The sequence below is a fragment of the Schistocerca americana genome, chromosome 3, assembly GCF_021461395.2.
Source record: "Schistocerca americana isolate TAMUIC-IGC-003095 chromosome 3, iqSchAmer2.1, whole genome shotgun sequence".
In the NCBI taxonomy this organism is placed as follows: Eukaryota; Metazoa; Arthropoda; class Insecta; order Orthoptera; family Acrididae; genus Schistocerca; species Schistocerca americana.
This window is the reverse complement of record NC_060121.1, coordinates 44,589,552-44,612,322: the sequence shown is the minus strand read 5'-3', so window position 1 is coordinate 44,612,322 and position 22,771 is coordinate 44,589,552. Positions and strand designations below refer to the sequence as shown.

At 43.7% G+C, this 22,771-nt stretch overlaps 1 pseudogene; it reads left to right on the top strand.

Moving 5' to 3' along the window:
* Nucleotides 1–1,732: 1,732 nt before the first annotated feature.
* LOC124607693 lies at nucleotides 1,733–1,850 on the top strand (annotated as a pseudogene).
* Nucleotides 1,851–22,771: the final 20,921 nt, after the last annotated feature.

Genomic DNA, 22,771 nt, shown 5'->3' with positions numbered 1-22,771 from the left:
ATTTCTTCTCCATGGATTTTAATACCTACTTCAAATTTTTCTTTTGTTTCCTTTGCTGCTTGATTGACTGAATAACATCGGGGAGAGGCTACAACCCTGTCTCACTCCCTTTCCAACCACTACTTCCCTTTCATGCCCCTCCACTCTTATAACTGCCATCTGGTTTCTGTACAAATTGTAAATAGCCTTTTGCTCCCTGAATTTTACCCCTCTCACTCTTAGAATTTGAAAGAGAGTATTCCAGTCAACATTGTCAAAAGCTTTCTCTAAGTCTACAAGTGCTAGAAATGTAGGTTTTCCTTTGCTTAATCTTTCTTCTAAGATAAGTCGTACGGTCAGTATTGCCTCGCGTGTTTCAATATTTCTACGGAATCCTAACTGATCTTCCCCGAGGTCGGCTTCTACCAGTTTTTCCATTCGTCTGTAAAGAATTCGCGTTAGTATTTTGCAGTTGTGACTTATTAAACTGATAGTTCGGTAATTTTCACATCTGTCAACACCTGCTTTCTTTGGGATTGGTATTATTATATTCTTGTTGAAGTCTTAGGGTATTTCGCCTGTCTCATACATCTCTCCCAAAGCCGTCAACAGTTCTAATGGAATGTTGTCTACTCCCGGGGCCTAATTTCGACTCAGGTCTTCCAGTGCTCTGTCAAACTCTTCACGCAATATCATATCTCCCATTTCATCTTCATCTACATTCTCTTCCATTTCCATAATATTGTCCTTAAGTACATCGCCCCTTTATAGACCCCCTATATACTCCTTCCACGTTTCTGCTTTCGCTTCTTTGCTTAGAACTGGGTTTCCATCTGTTCTCTTAACATTCATACAAGTGGTTCTCTTTTCTCCAAAGGTCTCTTTAATTTTCCTGTAGGCATTATCTGTCTTACCCCTAGTGATATGTGCCTCTACATGCTTACATTTGTCCTCTAGCCATCCCTGCTTAGCCATTTTGCACTTCCTGTCGATCTCATTTTTGAGACGTTTGTATTCCTTTTTGCCTTCTTCATTTACTGCCCACATCACTGCAGGTTAATTGGACCAGCTGTAAAGCGGTAAAGCTGATGTCCTGCATTATCGCTCAGTCGATGTGCGCGTATCGCGCAGTATAAGTCTTATTGTTACTGTCGTACTTGACTGTGCTCGAGACAGCTTGACTTCCACTCTACGTGAAACGAAACCACACGAGATTCCAGCAAAAGCGGAAGAATCCATTGTTTCATGTCTACATCATGTTTATTCTTACGACGAACACAATATTCCAACGCCCTGCCGCACCGTACCATCCGCCGTAGCCAGTGAAGACCTGGACACACTCGTCAGCTCACTGTCCGAGCCAGTCCAACTGGTCTCACATTTGCAGAGACGCTGCGGAGAGTTTCCGAGGCACCGACGTCGCCTGCCCAAGCAGCTCTGTCATGTACACACTGGGCGGCGCCACAACGTAACTTCTGACGCCTTCCACGTTCGGAGCCCTGAGGTGAGGACAGCCGGGGCCTGTATTGCGCTCTTAACACCGCTGCTGCCAGCCGCAGATGACACAAAAAACCCGATGTGAAACCAATGAGGCAAACAAAATAGTGGAGGCACACAAAAGTCTCTCTTGCAGAATCTGTAGGTGAAGCATCACGTGCCAGTAATTCCACAACAACCAGGGGCTGAAAAGAAACTCCCAAAGAATCCAACACACCACAGCGTAAATTACTGTTTACACATGGCCTGATAATAAGGCAACGGCCTTGCCGCAGTGAATACACCGGTTCCCGTGAGATCACCGAAGTTAAGCGCTGTCGGGCATGGTCGGCACTTGGATGGCTGACCATCCAGGCCGCCATGCGCTGATGCCTTTTTTCGGGGTACACTCAGCTCGTGATGCAAATTGAGGAGCTACTCGACCGAATAGTAGCGGCTTCGGTCAAGAATATCATCATAACAACCGGGAGAGCGGTGTACTGACCCCAAGCCCTTCCTAGCCGCATCCTCCACTGAGGATGTCACGGCGGTCGGATGGTCCCGGTAGGCCACTCGTGACCTGATGACGGAGTGCTGTTTTTACGTGTCCTGATAATAAAGTTCTTGTTGCCGGCCGCTGTGGCCGAGCGGTTCTAGTCGCTTCAGTCCGGAACCGCGCGACCGCTACAGTCGCATGTTCGAATCTTGCCTCGGGCTTGAATGTGTGTTATGTCCTTAGGTTAGTTAGATTTAAAGTAGTTTCTAAGTCTAGGGGACTGATGACCTCAGATGTTAAGTCCCATAGTGCTTAGAGCCATTTGAACCATTTTTGAAGTTCTTGTTATTTCAATTCAGTGAAGTAGCAGAAAATAACAGAGCTTACGATTGAATCTTTCGTCGTGTGTTTTCCTTAATTCCTGTTCCAGTTAGAAGGATTTGCTGATCCTTATGGCCTTTTCCTTTTGGAACTGATTGTATATCTATTCCATAATTAACATCAGTGATTATGGATGACATGATATTTTATCCAACAATTGTTCTCCACGCACTGACAAACAACCAAAGCCAATAAAAACACGCCATTATGGTTAGGCGACAGCCGGTGTGCTACTGTTTTCTGTTTCAATGTACACTCCTGGAAATTGAAATAAGAACACCGTGAATTCATTGTCCCAGGAAGGGGAAACTTTATTGACACATTCCTGGGGTCAGATACATCACATGATCACACTGACAGAACCACAGGCACATAGACACAGGCAACAGAGCATGCACAATGCCGGCACTAGTACAGTGTATATCCACCTTTCGCAGCAATGCAGGCTGCTATTCTCCCATGGAGACGATCGTAGAGATGCTGGATGTAGTCCTGTGGAACGGCTTGCCATGCCATTTCCACCTGGCGCCTCAGTTGGACCAGCGTTCGTGCTGGACGTGCAGACCGCGTGAGACGACGCTTCATCCAGTCCCAAACATGCTCAATGGGGGACAGATCCGGAGATCTTGCTGGCCAGGGTAGTTGACTTACACCTTCTAGAGCACGTTGGGTGGCACGAGATACATGCGGACGTGCATTGTCCTGTTGGAACAGCAAGTTCCCTTGCCGGTCTAGGAATGGTAGAACGATGGGTTCGATGACGGTTTGGATGTACCGTGCACTATTCAGTGTCCCCTCGACGATCACCAGTGGTGTACGGCCAGTGTAGGAGATCGCTCCCCACACCATGATGCCGGGTGTTGGCCCTGTGTGCCTCGGTCGTATGCAGTCCTGATTGTGGCGCTCACCTGCACGGCGCCAAACACGCATACGACCATCATTGGCACCAAGGCAGAAGCGACTCTCATCGCTGAAGACGACACGTCTCCATTCGTCCCTCCATTCACGCCTGTCGCGACACCCCTGGAGGCGGGCTGCACGATGTTGGGGCGTGAGCGGAAGACGGCCTAACGGTGTGCGGGACCGTAGCCCAGCTTCATGGAGACGGTTGCGAATGGCCCTCGCCGATACCCCAGGAGCAACAGTGTCCCTAATTTGCTGGGAAGTGGCGGTGCGGTCCCCTACGGCACTGCGTAGGATCCTACGGTCTTGGCGTGCATCCGTGCGTCGCTGCGGTCCGGTCCCAGGTCGACGGGCACGTGCACCTTCCGCCGACCACTGGCGACAACATCGATGTACTGTGGAGACCTCACGCCCCACGTGTTGAGCAACTCGGCGGTACGTCCACCCGGCCTCCCGCATGCCCACTATACGCCCTCGCTCAAAGTTCGTCAACTGCACATACGGTTCACGTCCACGCTGTCGCGGCATGCTACCAGTGTTAAAGACTGCGATGGAGCTCCGTATGCCACGGAAAACTGGCTGACACTGACGGCGGCGGTGCACAAATGGTGCGCAGCTAGCGCCATTCGACGCCCAACACCGCGGTTCCTGGTGTGTCCGCTGTGCCGTGCGTGTGATCATTGCTTGTACAGCCCTCTCGCAGTGTCCGGAGCAAGTATGGTGGGTCTGACACACCGGTGTCAATGTGTTCTTTTTTCCATTTCCAGGAGTGTATATCATGCAGTAGGGACGAGGCGAAACTGCCACACACGTTCATGAAGTAATAAACTGTGAAAGCAACACGGTTGACATAAAACACATATCGTGTACAAAGCGAGTTTTCCTTTTTCAAACCTTCTTAGATGCTGGTGCTTGTTAAGGATATTCACAGTTCAGGTACCTTATCATGCAAATGATTCCCACAGTTTTGCTTTGCAAGCAGGAGTGGATGGACAGACTTTTGCTCCTCTAACCTATTTTGCAAGTAAGTTTTAGGGTAGACGCAAGTTGTTTTGCGCGTGTTTTAAGGGCGTAATCCACGGAAGGCAGCATGCAGAACAAAATGGTGGCAACAACTCGTTCTCGAGAAAAAGTGGATTGATCACAGTTTCCTGGCGGACACATCATTTAGGTGTTCCAAAAATGAATCAGGCGATGCGGTGGGTGGAGCCAGATAAGAAAGGCGTCATCCGCGCCAAAAGAACGTAGGTTTCAACTCCAGTGGCTGGAGTGCTCTGTCCTTGAAATCATCCATAAAAAGATTGGCCACAATGGATGACAAGGGATTAGCAATAGCGATACCATCAGACTGCTCAAAACAATGGGTCACTGAATGAAAAGTACGTCGAGGTGAGGACATTCTTAAACAGATGAACAAGATCGCCTTCCAGCTTCTCTCCAGTGAGCAGCAGTGATTTCTGCAATAACAATAGTGTGAAAATTGACGGTGTAAGTTGGAGATTCTTGAGCTGACGGACGAAAGTTTTAGAATTACATTTGTGTGATGACCACATTTTGCTAAGAAAGGACTCAGTTTGTACTGCTAGAGGTTTTGTCAGATTATATGTTGACATCCCCGCATTACTAACAGTTGGTCAAAGAGGCACGGTGTCCTTATGAATCAAGCAATCCGGAAAATCTTGGAGGAATAGGCGCTTGGGTACGAAGTCTCTTGTCCACAACATCAGTGATCAGCGATAGTTGTACGAGGCTTCGGTCTCTGCCTCAGCAGTGTGTGCGCTGCACCTGAAAATGTCGATCAGTTGCGCCGATGGAATATTGTCAAAATATCACAACGACATCTGACGTCTCACCCGGGAATTATACTTACAACTAGTCTGCCGGGAAAGCCTCAAGCGGCCGCAGCTCGTGGTCGTACAGTAGCGTTCTCGCTTCCCGCGCCCGGGTTCCCGGGTTCGATTCCCGGCGGGGTCAGGGATTTTCTCTGCCTTGTGATGCCTGGGTGTTGTGTGATGTCCTTAGGTTAGTTAGGTTTAAGTAGTTCTAAGTTCTAGGGGACTGATGACCATAGCTGTTAAGTCCCATAGTGCTCAGAGCCATTTCAACCATTTTGAAAAGCCTCAAGCAAAACACGCAGGATGAAAGTGTTTTAGGTTTTAGGTCGTTGTCTGTATAAGTTATGTGAAATCCACAGAATAATGACGCACATAGACAAATAGTATTTATGAAAGGCATAAAGTTGGGTCAAGTGTTCAGTGCTCCATGAGCCTCACTGCAAACTAGGCAACAAACGCCGTCCAAATCTGATGACTACGGGTCGGTTCGCTTCATGTGGTATAATGTATTACCAAGTTTCACAGTCAAAGAAGCGTTGGAGTCATCTTGATAATGTACAGTAATGTACATGTAGCTACTGGGAAAAAAACAACAACATTGCCGTGCGGGATTAGCCGAGCGGTCTATGGCGCTGCGCTCATGGGCTGTGCGGCTGGTCATGGCGGAGGTTCGAGTCCTCCCTCGGGCATGGTGTGTGTGTTTGTCCTTAGGATAGTTCAGGTTAAGTAGTGTGTAAGCTTAGGGACTGATGACCTAGGCACTTAAGTCCCATAAGATTTCACACACATTTTTCTTTTTTTTTTTTTTTTTAAAAAAGAAACATTGTTATTGTTTGTGTCATCGACCGCTGGTTGACTTCTTGTAGTTGTGTGTACCTGTCGTTCGGTAACTATCCCTATCATGCTACTGTATCCTACTTTATTGATGATCTGCCTTAAATGCCCATATCTAAGCCCACACCTGCGGTTCTCTTCTCACACTGTCCTTTCAATCAAAGTTTTCTACGTGGTGTAATGAACGACAGCGCTCTAGAACTGTTGATAAATGCAATATAATGCGTAATAATAGATGGTTGTTATAACATCCACGATATATACATTTTTTTATTACGAGTGGAATATGAACGTGTGGAAAATTACGTAACTCAACGATATTCATTCAATTATGTAATTATTTCTTAAAAAGATGATACTTGTGTAAAACAGAGACAATATTTGTATCACATTCTTTGTTAATCTATGTCATTCTTTTCTTTTGCTTTGTACCCTTTTGTCGTCTTCTTGTGATGTACGTCGATGATGGAAGACGCGAATCGATTTGAGGTCTGTTGAATGAAAAACATTTAATGAAAAATTATTGTACTTTTATGTTCATTTGCGGGTAAAAACAAATAGAGCCAAATGCGATAAAAGTATTTATGATTAATTATTGAAAATTCACTTCCTCTTTTAATTATAATTTTGTATTAATTGTTTTATCATAGCTGAAAGAAGCGCAGCCATTGTTAGTTGTGATGATATAGGAACTTCGTCTGTACGTCTAGTTGAAAATAGCATGGGTTTGTGTTAAACTAATTTGCAAAACAATTTAATAATTTTTTTATTGGTGGCATCAGTTTAAATGATTAATTGTTTATTGAGCTAAGGAAAATCTTAATTAAAAAAGAAATCCTCTATCTTTTGTTGGCCGCCTTCTTGACTTTTATCACAGTGGCAAATTTAAATTACTTGAAACAATATTCCGACGTGTAAGAAATAAATGTGCACCGGTGGTACTCAACTCTATTTATAAAAGAAAAAATTAATGGAATCAGACCGCATTTTCTAAGCTGATGGTATTTATTGTTGAACAAGATTTCATTGCTGATGTATGAGGCCAAAATTAATCTACGCACGATTCACGGAGAAAAGTATTTCTATAAGTGTTGTGTGCGGGTGGTACTCTGTGGTTCCTTTTCATGATAAATTTGCTAAGAATAATTAAATCCATCGAACACAAAAATTATAAAAGCTCTGATGTACGATCTGTAATTTTAGTGATATGAACACAACTTACAGTCAACATTATTACACTACGTCAGGTGGAATTCTTGTGCAATTTGAACAAAATAATTATCCGGGAGAAGTTGTAGTATGAATAATGCATTATACGTGTGTATAATATTGTCAGTATCATTTACAAAATCAAATCAATGCAACTGCTAAAAAAAAGAGAGTGAATTCAAACCGCAGAATACTATAGAGTATCATATCATGCATATTCATTGCATTTGTCCATGTTGATAATACACAATAACCGCCACATTGTGACAGTATGAGCTGCTTTATTTCCCTCGCACAATGTTCCACAGCTTGTCATAGTGCGAGTTAATTATGCCGCTCTTACAAGGCAATTGGTAACTCTGGAATATAATACACTTCGATTAACTATTGAATAAGACTGTCGCCACTACGCTTTATCACCTAGTAAAGAGTAAAAGGAACTTCCACCGATTGTCAAGTCAAAATTTGAACAGTTATGCTGCACATTGGTAACATATTATCATGATAGTCGTATCGTGAGGCACAGTAATACATTAGTTACCAGTGAGCACTGCTTTAAGAACACAGAACACCGAAAGACTCGCACTTCCTTATGTGATACTGTAGTGAATAAATGCCTGTATAAGCAAAAACATCCTATGGAAGAATCAAATAAAAACTAGAAAGATAGCAAATGACAAGGGAACTGTTTATTGGTCAATGTCTGGATGAACAACTGTGAGCCGTTGCCTGCGGAGCCATTATTGTAGCCAAGCGTGCACCTCTTCTTCTAAAGCAAATCGCGGGCCACTGTCTTCAGGGCTCCAAATCTACGGAAATCGCATGGTGAGAGGTTGGGATTTTATGCAGAATGCATGAGGGCTTCTCACCGAAAGTTCTGCAATGAACTGGAAAGAACTTTGGCAATAGGAGGGACCATTCGGATAAAATTGTTAACAGTAATCACTTACATTTTTATTCATCTGTTTCGTTTTCATTCGACTGTCCCGTACACAGGGTGTTTCCAAATTACATCGATAGACTTCGAGGGGATGTAGAGGGTATCTTGAGGAACAAAACGAGAATAGGTACTCGTGTGCGGAAACGTCACCCGACGAATCTCCAGAGCGCCGAATTTATATGCCCCGGTGCCTGTAAATGTATGTGTGATTCCATGATGATAACATAAATTTTCAGGATGTATCAATTTGGGACAAGGAACAGTGGTCCAGAAACGACCGATTCGAAAATTCTAAGCGAAAATCGGTCTGATAACCTCTGACTCTTTACTGTATGATTACATGATGATGGCGTCCTCTTGGGTAAAATATTCCGGAGGTAAAATAGTCCCCCATTCGGATCTCCGGGCGGGGACTACTCAAGAGGATGTCGTTATCAGGAGAAAGAAAACTGGCGTTCTACGGATCGGAGCGTGGAATGTCAGATCCCTTAATCGGGCAGGTAGGTTAGAAAATTTAAAAAGGGAAATGGATAGGTTAAAGTTAGATATAGTGGGAATTAGTGAAGTTCGGTGGCAGGAGGAACAAGACTTCTGGTCAGGTGACTACAGGGTTATAAACACAAAATCAAATAGGGGTAATGCAGGAGTAGGTTTAATAATGAATAGGAAAATAGGAATGCGGGTAAGCTACTACAAACAGCATAGTGAACGCATTATTGTGGCCAAGATAGATACGAAGCCCACACCTACTACAGTAGTACAAGTTTATATGCCAACTAGCTCTGCAGATGACGAAGAAATTGAAGAAATGTATGATGAAATAAAAGAAATTATTCAGATTGTGAAGGGAGACGAAAATTTAATAGTCATGGGTGACTGGAATTCGAGTGTAGGAAAAGGGAGAGAAGGAAACGTAGTAGGTGAATATGGATTGGGGGACAGAAATGAAAGAGGAAGCCGCCTGGTCGAATTTTGCACAGAGCATAACTTAATCATAGCTAACACTTGGTTCAAGAATCATAAAAGAAGGTTGTATACCTGGAAGTATCCTGGAGATACTAAAAGGTATCAGATTATATAATGGTAAGACAGAGATTTAGGAACCAGGTTTTAAATTGTAAGACATTTCCAGGAGCACATGTGGATTCTGACCACAATCTATTGGTTATGACCTGTAGATTAAAACTGAAGAAACTGCAAAAAGGTGGGAATTTAAGGAGATGGGACCTGGATAAACTAAAAGAACCAGAGGTTGTACAGAGATTCAGGGAGAGCATAAGGGAGCAATTGACAGGAATGGGGGAAATAAATACAGTAGAAGAAGAATGGGTAGCTTTGAGGGATGAAGTAGTGAAGGCAGCAGAGGATCAAGTAGGTAAAAAGACTAGGGCTAGTAGAAATCCTTGGGTAACAGAAGAAATATTGAATTTAATTGATGAAAGGAGAAAATATAAAAATGCAGTAAGTGAAACAGGCAAAAAGGAATACAAACGTCTCAAAAATGAGATCGACAGGAAGTGCAAAATGGATAAGCAGGGATGGCTAGAGGACAAATGTAAGGATGTAGAGGCCTATCTCACTAGGGGTAAAATAGATACCGCCTACAGGAAAATTAAAGAGACCTTTGGAGATAAGAGAACGACTTGTATGAATATCAAGAGCTCAGATGGAAACCCAGTTCTAAGCAAAGAAGGGAAAGCAGAAAGGTGGAAGGAGTATATAGAGGGTCTATACAAGGGCGATGTACTTGAGGACAATATTATGCAAATGGAAGAGGATGTAGATGAAGATGAAATGGGAGATATGATACTGCGTGAAGAGTTTGACAGAGCACTGAAAGACCTGAGTCGAAACAAGGCCCCCGGAGTAGACAATATTCCATTGGAACTACTGACGGCCGTGGGAGAGCCAGTCCTGACAAAACTCTACCATCTGGTGAGCAAGATGTATGAAACAGGCGAAATACCCTGAGACTTCAAGAAGAATGTAATAATTCCAATCCCAAAGAAAGCAGGTGTTGACAGATGTGAAAATTACCGAACTATCAGCTTAATAAGTCACAGCTGCAAAATACTAACACGAATTCTTTACAGACGAATGGAAAAACTAGTAGAAGCCAACCTCGGGGAAGATCAGTTTGGATTCCGTAGAAACACTGGAACACGTGATTCAATACTGACCTTACGACTTATCTTAGAAGAAAGATTAAGGAAAGGCAAACCTACGTTTCTAGCATTTGTAGACTTAGAGAAAGCTTTTGACAATGTTGACTGGAATACTCTCTTTCAAATTCTAAAGGTGGCAGGGGTAAAATACAGGGAGCGAAAGGCTATTTACAATTTGTACAGAAACCAGATGGCAGTTATAAGAGTCGAGGGACATGAAAGGGAAGCAGTGGTTGGGAAGGGAGTAAGACAGGGTTGTAGCCTCTCCCCGATGTTGTTCAATCTGTATATTGAGCAAGCAGTAAAGGAAACAAAAGAAAAATTCGGAGTAGGTATTAAAATTCATGGAGAAGAAATAAAAACTTTGAGGTTCGCCGATGACATTGTAATTCTGTCAGAGACAGCAAAGGACTTGGAAGAGCAGTTGAATGGAATGGACAGTGTCTTGAAAGGAGGATATAAGATGAACATCAACACAAGCAAAACAAGGATAATGGAATGTAGTCTAATTAAGTCGGGTGATGCTGAGGGAATTAGATTAGGAAATGAGGCACTTAAAGTAGTAAAGGAGTTTTGCTATTTGGGGAGCAAAATAACTGATGATGGTCGAAGTAGAGAGGATATAAAATGTAGGCTGGCAATGGCAAGGAAAGCGTTTCTGAAGAAGAGAAATTTGTTAAAAACATCCAGTATTGATTTAAGTGTCAGGAAGTCATTTCTGAAAGTATTCGTATGGAGTGTAGCCATGTATGGAAGTGAAACATGGACGATAAATAGTTTGGACAAGAAGAGAATAGAAGCTTTCGAAATGTGGTGCTACAGAAGAATGCTGAAGATTAGATGGGTAGATCACATAACTAATGAGGAAGTATTGAATAGGATTGGGGAGAAGAGAAGTTTGTGGCACAACTTGACCAGAAGAAGGGATCGGTTGGTAGGACATGTTCTGAGGCATCAAGGGATCACCAATTTAGTATTGGAGGGCAGCGTGGAGGGTAAAAGTCGTAGAGGGAGACCAAGAGATGAATACACTGAGCAGATTCAGAAGGATGTAGGTTGCAGTAGGTACTGGGAGATGAAAAAACTTGCACAGGATAGAGTAGCATGGAGAGCTGCATCAAACCAGTCTCACGACTGAAGACCACAACAACAACAACAACAACCTCTGACTGTGAATACGTGTACTTGTATTGTTGTTGCTGACCCTATAAGGTAGACAAATTGAGAGGTGATAGTTTGGACCAAAACAAGACAAAAATGCCCGTTAAATACGGGCTCCAAAATCCATACCTGAGGGGCTGTGAACACTTGTTCATCTTCACTACTGTGAAACATACCTCATCTGTTGAACAACTGCTCATACCTCTTAAGATATGCATTTTAGAGCTTATGTTTACTCGACGATTTTCTCTTCTTTTGGTCCATACAACCTCCTCCAAAAATGGGAAAAGCAAATATAAAAAGAAAAACCTTGTTGTAGAAGTGATACACAGGTGCTTGCGCCTGCAACCTCGACACGATTTCCTATACTCATTTGTTCCTCAAGACACCTTCTACAGCCTCTCGAAGTAAGCCGATGTAATTCAGAATCACTGAATTTGCACGTATGTAAGCCTAGTTACTTGTCCATTTGTGCTGTCGCATTGTTTTGGAACATATTACTCAGCGAGTATTGAATTATCTGTGGAGCACGTCCGTCACTACCGTCAAAAAATAGTTCGGCGTAGTACCACCTGGTTGTCGACCTAAAGTTATTTCCTGAATATACACAAAAATGCAGGTAAAATTTTCACAAAGATCTTTTTAAAGCGATTTAGTTCCACCCTAGACTCAGCCCAACCTATAGAACAAGCAGTAGTCCGAAGCAATTTTAGCACTATTGACCACATTCTGACCGTTAGTGAAGTGATAAGCGGAGCGAATGAATACCAACTGCCTCTCTGCATTGCCTTTGTTGACTTTGAAAAGGCATTTGACTCCATTAGCCATGTAGCTGTCCTCGAAGCTTTGAGTGAGCAAGTAGTGGGAGCAGCATACATTGAAGTGCTCAGGAAAATCTACGAGAATTCTTCAGCTTATGTCAACATCGGCGAATCAACTCAAGAATTCCGCATCATGCGGGGTGACAAGCACGGCGATCCCATCACCCCAAAACTGTTCTCTGCTGTATTGGAAAAGGCTATGTCAAAGCTGAGCTGGGAAGGTAAGGGAATTAGAATTAATGGAAGAAGGCTTACAAACTTGAGATTTGCTGATGATATTCCCTTACTGGCCAAAGACTTCGCAAAGCTCCAAAACTTAGTTACAGATCTTGCATCGGAATGTCAGCTGGTTGGTTTGAATATGAACCTTTCCAAAACAAAAGTAATGTCCAACAAATGGGTCCCAGCTGGAAATGCGAAAGTCAAGGACAGTCTATTACAAGAGGTCAGTGAATATGTCTACCTTGGCCAGATTATAAATATGAAGGGAGACATAAGGCTAGAAATCTATTGATGCATCAAGCTTGACTGGCAAGCATTTGGGAGGAATTCAACAGTATTCAGATCAAAAATGCCAGTAAATCTGAAGAAAGCAGTATTTGATCAATGCATTCTTCCTGTGATGACGTGTGGCTGCGAGACATGGACACTGACCTCATTTACAAAAGGGAAACTTAGGACCGCACAGAGAGCCATGGAAAGATCAATGCTGGGCTATACAAGAAAGGATAGGAAACAGATGACATCCGGTCTGTGACGAAGGTTAATGACATCTTAGAGACAGTAGGTTCCTTGAAATGGCAGTGGGCTGGCCACGTCGCAAGAAGAAAAGACAACAGATGGCCGAAGCTAGTACTGGAGTCCGAGAGAACACAGGAGGCGTAGAGGAAGACCACCAGGCAGATGGGACAAAGACATCAAGAAGATCACTGGTAACACCTGGCAGAGAACTGCCCAAGACCGTCCCACTTGGAGAAGACTGCTGAAAGCCTACCTGAATCCACGACTCGAAGAGGCCACATCATTTAATGATTGAATTGGCTGATGATGATGATGATGATTATGCAGGTAATATATTCCGTACGCTTAAGATGTCGGTAACGAAAGTGAAATTCTAGTGTCTCCCGTCAATTAGTACTCGGAATGCAGCCTATATTGGCTTTAATTAGGTTCACAATACGCTGTACGATGCTTTGCGATGACTGCTATGCAGGAGGGATAAGATTTATAGGCCACAGCGACAGGTGCCATTGTCAGGCATCTCGGCAGAGGAAACGAGAGCCAGGAACGAAGGTGAATGAGCAATTACCGCTCCACGCAGAGACCGAAAGCGGAACGTATTAGTGGAACAATAATGGCTATCGCGTACAGACGTGACCGGCTGAGAACAGATGTAGATTTCGATAAGGATCGGACGTGCCTTGCAGACGTTGCTGGAGAAGGCGCCTTATCAGTTGGCGGTCATCTCCGCGGCTGCGCCCGCACCAGCCGATGCTTGTCTGCGGGCCGTGGGGCGGCATTTTACCGAGAGCGGCCCTGCTGTCGATCTGTGGAGCGGGCAGGCAATATCCGGAGCGGCCGCTAACGACCTAATTGTGTTTAAAAGGCGAGCCGCCGGCCGGCAGGAGCGCGCAGCACTACCTGCTCGTCTGCGCATGGGCACAACGGGCGCCAGCCCGGCTCGCGCAGATAAGCGGGCGATGCCTGCCCCCGTCGCGTCTGCTCTTAATTAACAGGCCGCCCTCGCAGAGGCAGCTGTGGGGGGTGGGATGGGGGCGGGAGCGGGCACAGATTTATGAATTGCCCTCGGCGGCGTCCTCACCAGAAAACCGCAGCGCCGTCTTTCTCTACAGACAGGGGGAGAGGAAATGGTGGGGGGTCACCGTGTAGGGAGAGAGGGGGCTGACACGCCGCCCGCCAAAGAGCAACGCGCGGCAGCTTATAAATCAGCCGGCGCCACGCAACCGCACAAGTCGCTGAGAAATACGGAGGCGCCCTACAAAAATACGAACAGGTAGCCTCCAACCTGTACTTCCGATCCCTCACTATTGCTCATCGTGCTGAGTCCCTTATCGTGTACCATTGACATGAGAGATAAATAGCAAAAAGAGCGGCGCGTTTCGGCCTGAGCCCCTTTAGTAGGCCCGTGAGAGTTACGCAGCCGCTCCCCAGACTCCTGCGGTGGACGCTACTACGAATGCCGGACATTTGCCACGCCGGACGTTTGCCACGCCAGACACTTGCCACACTTGCCCCTTCGCCAGGTAGCGATCCCTCAGGTAAGGGACGCCCTTCCTCGTACTCCTTCTGTCCGCTTTGAAACCGTCGTCTTCACATCTTTCTCGATACAACCAGTACGTAAGGGACCTTCTTCTTCCACATCTTGGCCAAATACAGAGCTTCTTTTCCGAAATCGAAATATTTATAACTTTTGGGAAACGAAAGCAAAACCGACGATTATGTCAGTATGTAATTAGTTCTGCCAAGTATAAATATAGATCCCTCTGTCTGTACGGTAGCTTCCTTTCACGCTTACTGATTGCGATAGATACAGTCCATCGCCATGGGAGCAACAAGAAAGGAACGATGTAAAGAGAATGCGAATGTACGCTAATCATTTCTTTTTGATCACTGCATTTGTGCCTACTTTAACAACCACAATTGCATGCCCAAAAGACATTAAGAAAAGAAGAAATGGGTATGTGAATGTGTGAAAAGAAGAACGACATACTCCATATTAATTTACTCTCTAAAATGCGATATGTCTTGCGGCGAAACATTGGTTAATAAAGTGTAGTCGGACAAGTTCACAACATGACTGAAAATACGTTCACCAAATAGAGATAAGAACATCTATGATTGACATGTCATCTAAAGTCGACGTACAATTTTAAAATGTTAGAAATAAGGAAATGAAGTAATACAGAATGCTATGCTTCTAACGTACATTGTTTAGCTCTGGTATTTACAGGGTCACAAACAAAGCATCTTAAGTTTTGGAGGGAAAAGCTGTAATTGTAATGATCTGCACTACAACAGAAACAAGAAGCACAACTTAAGGAAAAATAATACAATGTGTGTTCCAGCTCACAAGCGACATTGAAGCAGATAGTTCCTGTGACACAGTATTGGCAGAGGCTATATTCGGAACCGAAATCAATTAATAACTGGCTCCTTTTACCGACCCTCGGTCTCAGATGAAACAGTTGCTGAACAGTTCAAAGAAAACTTGAGTCTCATCACAAATAGGTTCCCTACTCACAAAATTATAGTTGACAGTGACTTCAATCTGCCTTCCGTATGTTGACAAAAATAAATTTTCAGACCCTATTGTAGATAGAAAACAACTTTCATAATTGTTGTAAATGATTTTTTAAAAAATTATTTTGAACATTTAGTTCACGAGGCCATTCAAATTGTAAATGGTTACGAAAACACACTTGACGTGTTAGCGACAAATAATCCTGAGCATCACGACGGATACAGGGATTAGTGAGCACACAGTCGTAGCGAGGCTCAATTCCGTAACAAACAAATTCACCAAAACTAAACACAAAATACATCTATTTATAAAAGCAGCTAAAAATTCGGTTGACGTCTTTCTAAGAGGCAGTCTCCAATCCTTCCAAACTATGTAACTGAAGACCATATGTGGCTTCAGTTCAAAGAAATAGTATCAACAGCACTCGAGAGATTCATACCAAATAAATTAATAAGAGACGGAACTGATCCCCCATGGTACACAAAACACGACAAAAAGCTCATGCAGGAGCACCGAAAAAGTCACGTATAATTTAGACGAACGCAAAATCTCCAAGAGTGGCGAAGTTTTACTGAGGCTCGAAATTTGTTGCGGATATCAATGCAAGATGCATTTAATAGTTTCCACAACGAAACTCTCTCTAGAAATTTGGCGAAAAATCCAAAGAGATTCTGGTTCTGTGTTAAGAAAACCAGGGGAAAGACTCAGTAAGCGGTGAGGAGGAGGAGGAGGAGGAGGAGGAGGGGGAGACAAGGGACCCAACCCTTCGCAGCAGGTAAAATCGTGGCAACTGTCCGGCGTGGCAAATGTCCGCACACCGCTACTACAGTGCTATCACAGAGCCGTTCACGGTTAATTTCTTTAAACTCAGGAAGCAATATACGGTGCATGACGGGGGGTAACTTGTACCATTTCTAGCCCTGAGCTACTCGGAGAAAACGAACCACCACAGCCATGTATCGAAGAAATTTATTTCAAACGATTAGTTTCGGCGCAACAGTTACGCTATCTTCAAGTCCAATATAAACTAAGAGAGTACTTTCATTCCTTGGCCCACCTATCGCAGAATCCATATAATACTAGTTGTTGTGGACCGCATATAACAGCAGTGTATACTATAGAACGTGTTCAAATTCCCTGAGCTCTTCCGCTCGCAAACGGAGCGAGGTAAAATTGACAGACTGTACGCTACAGTGTGAGCCTTGGTGCTTATTACCCCGCCTTCGCTGTGGGTAACGCCAGATGCATGCTGGTGGCAGTAGGAACATTCTGCAGTCCACCGCGAATGCTGGTTCCTTAAACTTCGCAATAGCGTCCTCTCCCTTTCAGTGCTTCCCATCCGAGTACACGAAGCATTTTCGTGATATTAGCGTCTTGGTTGAATTTAACAGTAACAAAAGTCTAGTAGCACAGCACGCCTCTCAATTTACCAAGTAAAGTTTATGTCGGAATGACTGGACGATCAATTAACACCGGGATCAAAGAGCATAAGCGACATTGCAGGTTGGGGCAGGTGGAGAAATCGGCCATGGCAGAGCACGCACTGAATGAGACCGACCACGTAATAAAATTCGCCGACACGGAAGTTCCGGCTGTAGAGAAGCACTATCACACGCGCTTGTTCAGAGAAGCTGTAGAAATACAGAAACACGCGAACAGTTTCAACAAGTAAGAGGAAAGCCTTAAGGTACGCGGATCCTGGCTTGCCGTATTGCAGCGAACGACCGTCGCAGGTAGCAAGAGGAGAACCGCACCGGAAATGACCGCGGAGAAGCCCTCGGACGTTGGCGCGCCAGGTACATATAGTCTGCGGCCGCGAGCTCGGCTCCAGTTCACCACCGGCAATGGAGGGTGAAGCTTTGACAATGCCAGCCACATGTGCTGGCGAAACGTCAGAAAAATCATTAGATGAACGTCGGCCGAAGAACCCGAGACGGAAGCCAATAGACAGTTTGTCAACAAGTGGCCACGAAAGCCTTAACAATTTTGAATTCTATGTATGATGGATTGCTTTCGGTCAGTTTCGTTAAAGGATAGTTGTACCAGGGTAAAATGAAGATGAGGACTCCACTCCACACCGACCACGAGATAATCAGAGATGGAGTATGACCTCGCACTGGGGAGATATGAGGAAGGAAGCCTTTCTATGATAACCATCCTTGTATTTAATTAAGGCGGTTCAAGGAAAACAGAGAATTTAGACGGTAAGGAAAGAACCTGAACTGCCTTCATACTGAATGCCAGCCTAGTGCCTTACCACTGCCTCAGGTACGTTGCTCGTTATTATACAAGGTATATCAAAGTATATATTATACAAGGTATGTCTGAGACAGCAAAGGACTTGGAAGAGCAGTTGAACGGAATGGACAATGACTTGAAAGGAGGGTATAAGATGAACATCAGCAAAAGTAAAACGAGGATAATGGAATGTAGTTGAATTAAGTCAGGTGATGCTGTGGGAATTAGATTAGGAAGTGAGACAAAGTAGTAAAGGAGTTTTGCTATTTGGGGAGTAAAATAACTGATGCTGGTCGAAGTAGAGAGGATATAACATGTAGACTGGCAATGGCAAGGAAAGCGTTCTGAAGAAGAGAAATTTGTTAACATCGAATATTGATTTAAGTGTCAGGAAGTCGTTTCTGAAAGTATTTGTAGGGAGTGAAGCCATGTATGGAAGTGAAACATGGACGATAAATAGTTTGGACAAGAAGAGAATAGAACCTTTCGAAATGTGGTGCTACAGAAGAATGTGAAGATTAGATGGATAGATCACATAACTAGTGAGGAGGTATTGAATAGAATTGTGGAGAAGAGGACTTGACTGGAAGAAGGGATCGGTTGGTAGGACACGTTTGGAGGCATCGAGGGATCACAAATTTAGTACTGGAGGGCAGGGTGGAGGGTAAAAATCGTAGAGGGAGACCAAGAGATGAGTACACTGAGCAGATTCAGAAGGATGTATGCTGCAGTAGGTACGGGGAGATGAAGAGGCTTACACAGGATGGAGTAGCATGTGAGAGCTGCATCAAACCAGTCTCAGTACTGAAGACCACAACAACAACAACATCAAAAAGAATCATGCAATTGAAAAAACTGATAAATATATTATGTTGTTGGAAATCCGTGATTGGTCAAGGTACTGTTGGAAAGAGCAAACTCTCGAGTCTTACTATGCAGCAACAAGTGTGCACCCACTTGTGTTCTAGTAAAAATGGAGTCAGGACAATATGAAGTGTTTTGTGTTCTATGTTTTGCGCAGTTCGCGTCAGTAATAACTATTCAGCGAGACTTTTGTACTAGATATGGTGCGGATTCTTCTACAGTCCAGAGCATTAGACGGTGGCATGAACAATTCCGAGAAACAGGATGTTTGTGTAAAGACAAGTTGCCGAGCCGTTGAAAGGATCCTGTAGCCTCCTATCATTAGTCCGGTAGCCCACTTTCACTAGCATTTCCCTTTCTTTTCCTTATTTCTCTTTTTTCATAGTTGATTGAATGAATGTGTTTGTGTGTCACGTTGCTAGACGGTGGCGTAGTCTGCTGCAGGAAGTCTGCAATAGTACGAGTAATATAGATTCAGCAGCAGTTGTACAGAATATCCAACTCTCATACTGGTCAATAAGCAAAGAGGTTTGCGTTACTTGTGAGAAATCTACCTGCGTTAGGTTGGTGGCTGAAATGGCATCTCTGGGTTTTCCGGGCCACTCGGAGCGTGGAAGAGGCTGGAGGAGAAAAAGCGAGGCAGTCTGCCGCCGGTACGGGAAGCGTCCACAGCTGTGATCCAGTCGAGGAAGGGTGAGTTTGACTGACTGCATGGCGCGTTGTTACATGGAGAGAGGAGACCTGTTAGCTTTTGGTCTCGCTTTTCAACTCTAAAAGATTGCTTTTCCTTGTCGCAGCAAGGAATGCAAAACTTTGGCAAATTTTTCTTTTATTAAATTTCTGTAGCAGACTTGGAGCCACCGGAAGAGCGCCACACAAAGGTGTCACAACTATAAGAAGTGAGCCCTCGCTTCTGTATGAATGCCTCTTTGCCTTCAGCTGCGCCTGTATACGCTTTTATTTTTCTAAATATTAATAACTCTGCCTTCTAGCAAATTTTCCTTGCTTTATGTATCTTTCGTACGTGGGGAGCCAACCACGTGGTTGAACATTAGAGTTTGTTGGGCTACCGTCATCATTAACTGTCCGATCTCATGTGTGTTTTAAAGAATGTTAACTGTTCGTGATTGCGTCATGTGATATTATTGCAACTTGGCCACGATGCCTACAAATTGTGTCTCCACAAACCACGTGGGCACGCGGGTGTGCTGCGAAACGTGTACCGTTTCACGAGCCATTGCAGTCAGTCATAAGGCAACGACAGTTGTATGAATGATTCACACCAATGATTTTTGGTGTAGATTATAACGGTGAATGTATCGATGCTTTTTTTTAATGTTTTAGGAATTAATGCTATCAGGAATTGTGTACATGCCTGACATCCATGTCTCAGGAATAAATGATTTTATCCACAATTTTCTGTTGCCAGAATGAGATTTTCACTCTGCAGCGGAGTGTGCGCTGATATGAAACTTCCTGACAGACCAAAACTGTGTGCCGGGCCGTTTTCTGTTGCATTCCGAGGCTACGTTTTTGCACCTAAGCCACACACCTCGTAGCTTTCCCGTTAGCACAGCCAACACGTTTCCTTACTTACAGGTCCAGTGATTAGTTTCTCCTTTTATTTTAAAACAAATGCTTTAGATTAAGTCTTATTTTCAGGTGTTGCTGGGAGCTGATCTTATGCACAATGTTCATGAACCTTCTATATTAGTTTAAATGTTTGATTCTCGTGAACAGTGCACGGGCAATACTATTAATTACATTGCATCCCCTATGAGCGATATCACAACGTATGCACTTTTATGAGTTTTTGGTCAATGATCAAATTAATTTATTTTCCGACTAGGCCAAACCTTTGATTAGTTGTATGGTTAGAGTCTGTGGCGACCCTAATCTTCCCACGTTAATTTTACAGTCAATAAGCATTTACATTTGCATCTGGTTCACTTACATATTCGGACACAGTTCCGAGCGCTACGCTCTGTTGACTCAAAGGCGCTCCATGCCACTTACACAGAACGCAACAAGTACACGGCTGCCTTACACGGTTTATTCACAGGTGCCGCACGACGATTGCCTATGCTTTGGGTCAATAGTAAGAAGTAACCAAGTGAGTTACACGAGGTCGGTGCCGGCCCAATAATAACGTAATAACCCGTACAAACAGGTTAGTTACACCGGCCCCGAGCATCTGACACAGACGTCGAACGCATCCACCATTGTTTCACAAGGAGTGCCCAGGAATCTGTTTGCCGTGCAGCTCGACAGCGCATCATTCCCCCACTGTCCGTCTACGTGTACTGCGTCGACGTTTACACGTGAAACAGTTCAAAGTTCCGCTACTGCTAGCACTTATCGAAGCTGACAAACAACAACGTGTATAGTTCTGTAGTTTCGTTCTTGGCAATCTGGAGAATGGCAGTTTTCTTCCACGCTTAGTGTTTAGTGACGAAGCAACATTTCATTTAAATGGAAAGGTGAACCGTCATAATGTGAGAATATGCGATACGGAACCACCACACGAAGTTGTACAACATGAGATGGATTCTCCAAAATTTAATGTGTTTTGTGCAGTTTCACAGCAAAAGGTGTACGGTCCATTACCACTGCCGAGAACACTGTTACAGGAAGCACATACCTCGATACGCTTGACATCTGTCTTTTTCCACAGTTGGAGACTGATTTGAACGACTCCATTTACCAACAGGATGGGGCACCGCCAAACTGCATCTACAATTGCTGGCATTTTTAAATCAAAAGTTTACTGAACGATGCATGGGTTGCACTGGACCAAATGATTCAGCCTTACCTTACTGGCCTCCAAGGTCACCAGACCTGACTGTATGTGATTATTTCTTGTGGGGATATATAAAAGACTCTGTTGATGTGCCTCCATTGTCAACAGCAATGAATGAACTGAGACATCTCACAACAACAGCTGCGGCAGCTGTAACTCAAGACAAGCTCGCAGCAGTGTGGGAACAATCTGGACACTGCACCGACGTATGCCGTGCTTCTTCCATTTACAGTCGCTCCCATCAGCCACCGCGCCGAGTGTCAACTTTGTTTGCTCGAGTAATATTGAGTATTCCCAAAGTATAACTCCATTTCGCAATATATCAGATGACTGATAAAACATACGTGTTCTTAACTAATTTTTTATGGTAATTTCATAAATATTCTTAGTTTTCTATCACGGAGAGTTTATTTCATGGTCATAGGAAGTGTATTTTGCTTTTAGCTATTAGAATTTTGTCAAGACAACAAGCTGGATACACTAAACTGCCCTTGTTTTTACGATGGTGTGGTGTCTGGGAAAAGAAAATGCATCGGAGTCTAAATTTTTAGCTACATTGGAGGCATTTTGCGCCTCAGACTAAAACGACTCTTATGGACTTCTTGCAGGCCGGTAAAATGTGTTGGCTCCACAGCTACATATCAAACTAGCCTTGACCAAACCGTTTAAAATGCATCTTTGACATGGAGCGCCGCTCTTTATGTTTATTTTCATGAAATTTCATGCTGGTCTTCAAATGCACAAACTGGTTAAGGATCGCGAATTAGAGAATATATTGACTGTTAACGGAAAACATGCCTGGACAGCCTGCATGTCTGTAAATTACCCAAGCGTTCAAAGAAAAAAGAAATTCATATTATAACAACACTGGCAAAGCCATGTTGGAAAATGTGTAAAAGTTGGGTTGTAACACGAGAAATTTTTCACAGGGATATTAAGGAAGTGAGGAAGACATACCATTGATGATGGCATGGAAGTATGATGGTTGGCTGTTGTTAAACGTTGGAGAGAGCCAGTAAATGTTCTGTGAAGAAACCATAAACTAAAATATCTGAAGATTAAATTTAACAGTTATTAGTAAATTTAACGGTTAGTAGTATTTTTACTGTACATATGAAAAAGAAGAGCAATTAAAAAAATATAGCCCATAATTGAAAATTTATGTAAATGTTTGTGTTGCAGTTACACCTTCAAAATATGAGTTGCTATTTTTGGAGAAATGGTGATGTGGTGGAACAAAACGACATTGATTAGGAGACTCAGTACTGAAATTGATTCTAGAGAACCTATTTTTGAGATACCGAGAAACAAAAAAATTGAAAATGTGTTCGTTCGCCTCCTTCATTTGTTCGTTGATAGTCCTCGGTGTCGACGCACCACACTGGTATAGTGGCAGAAAAAATGGTG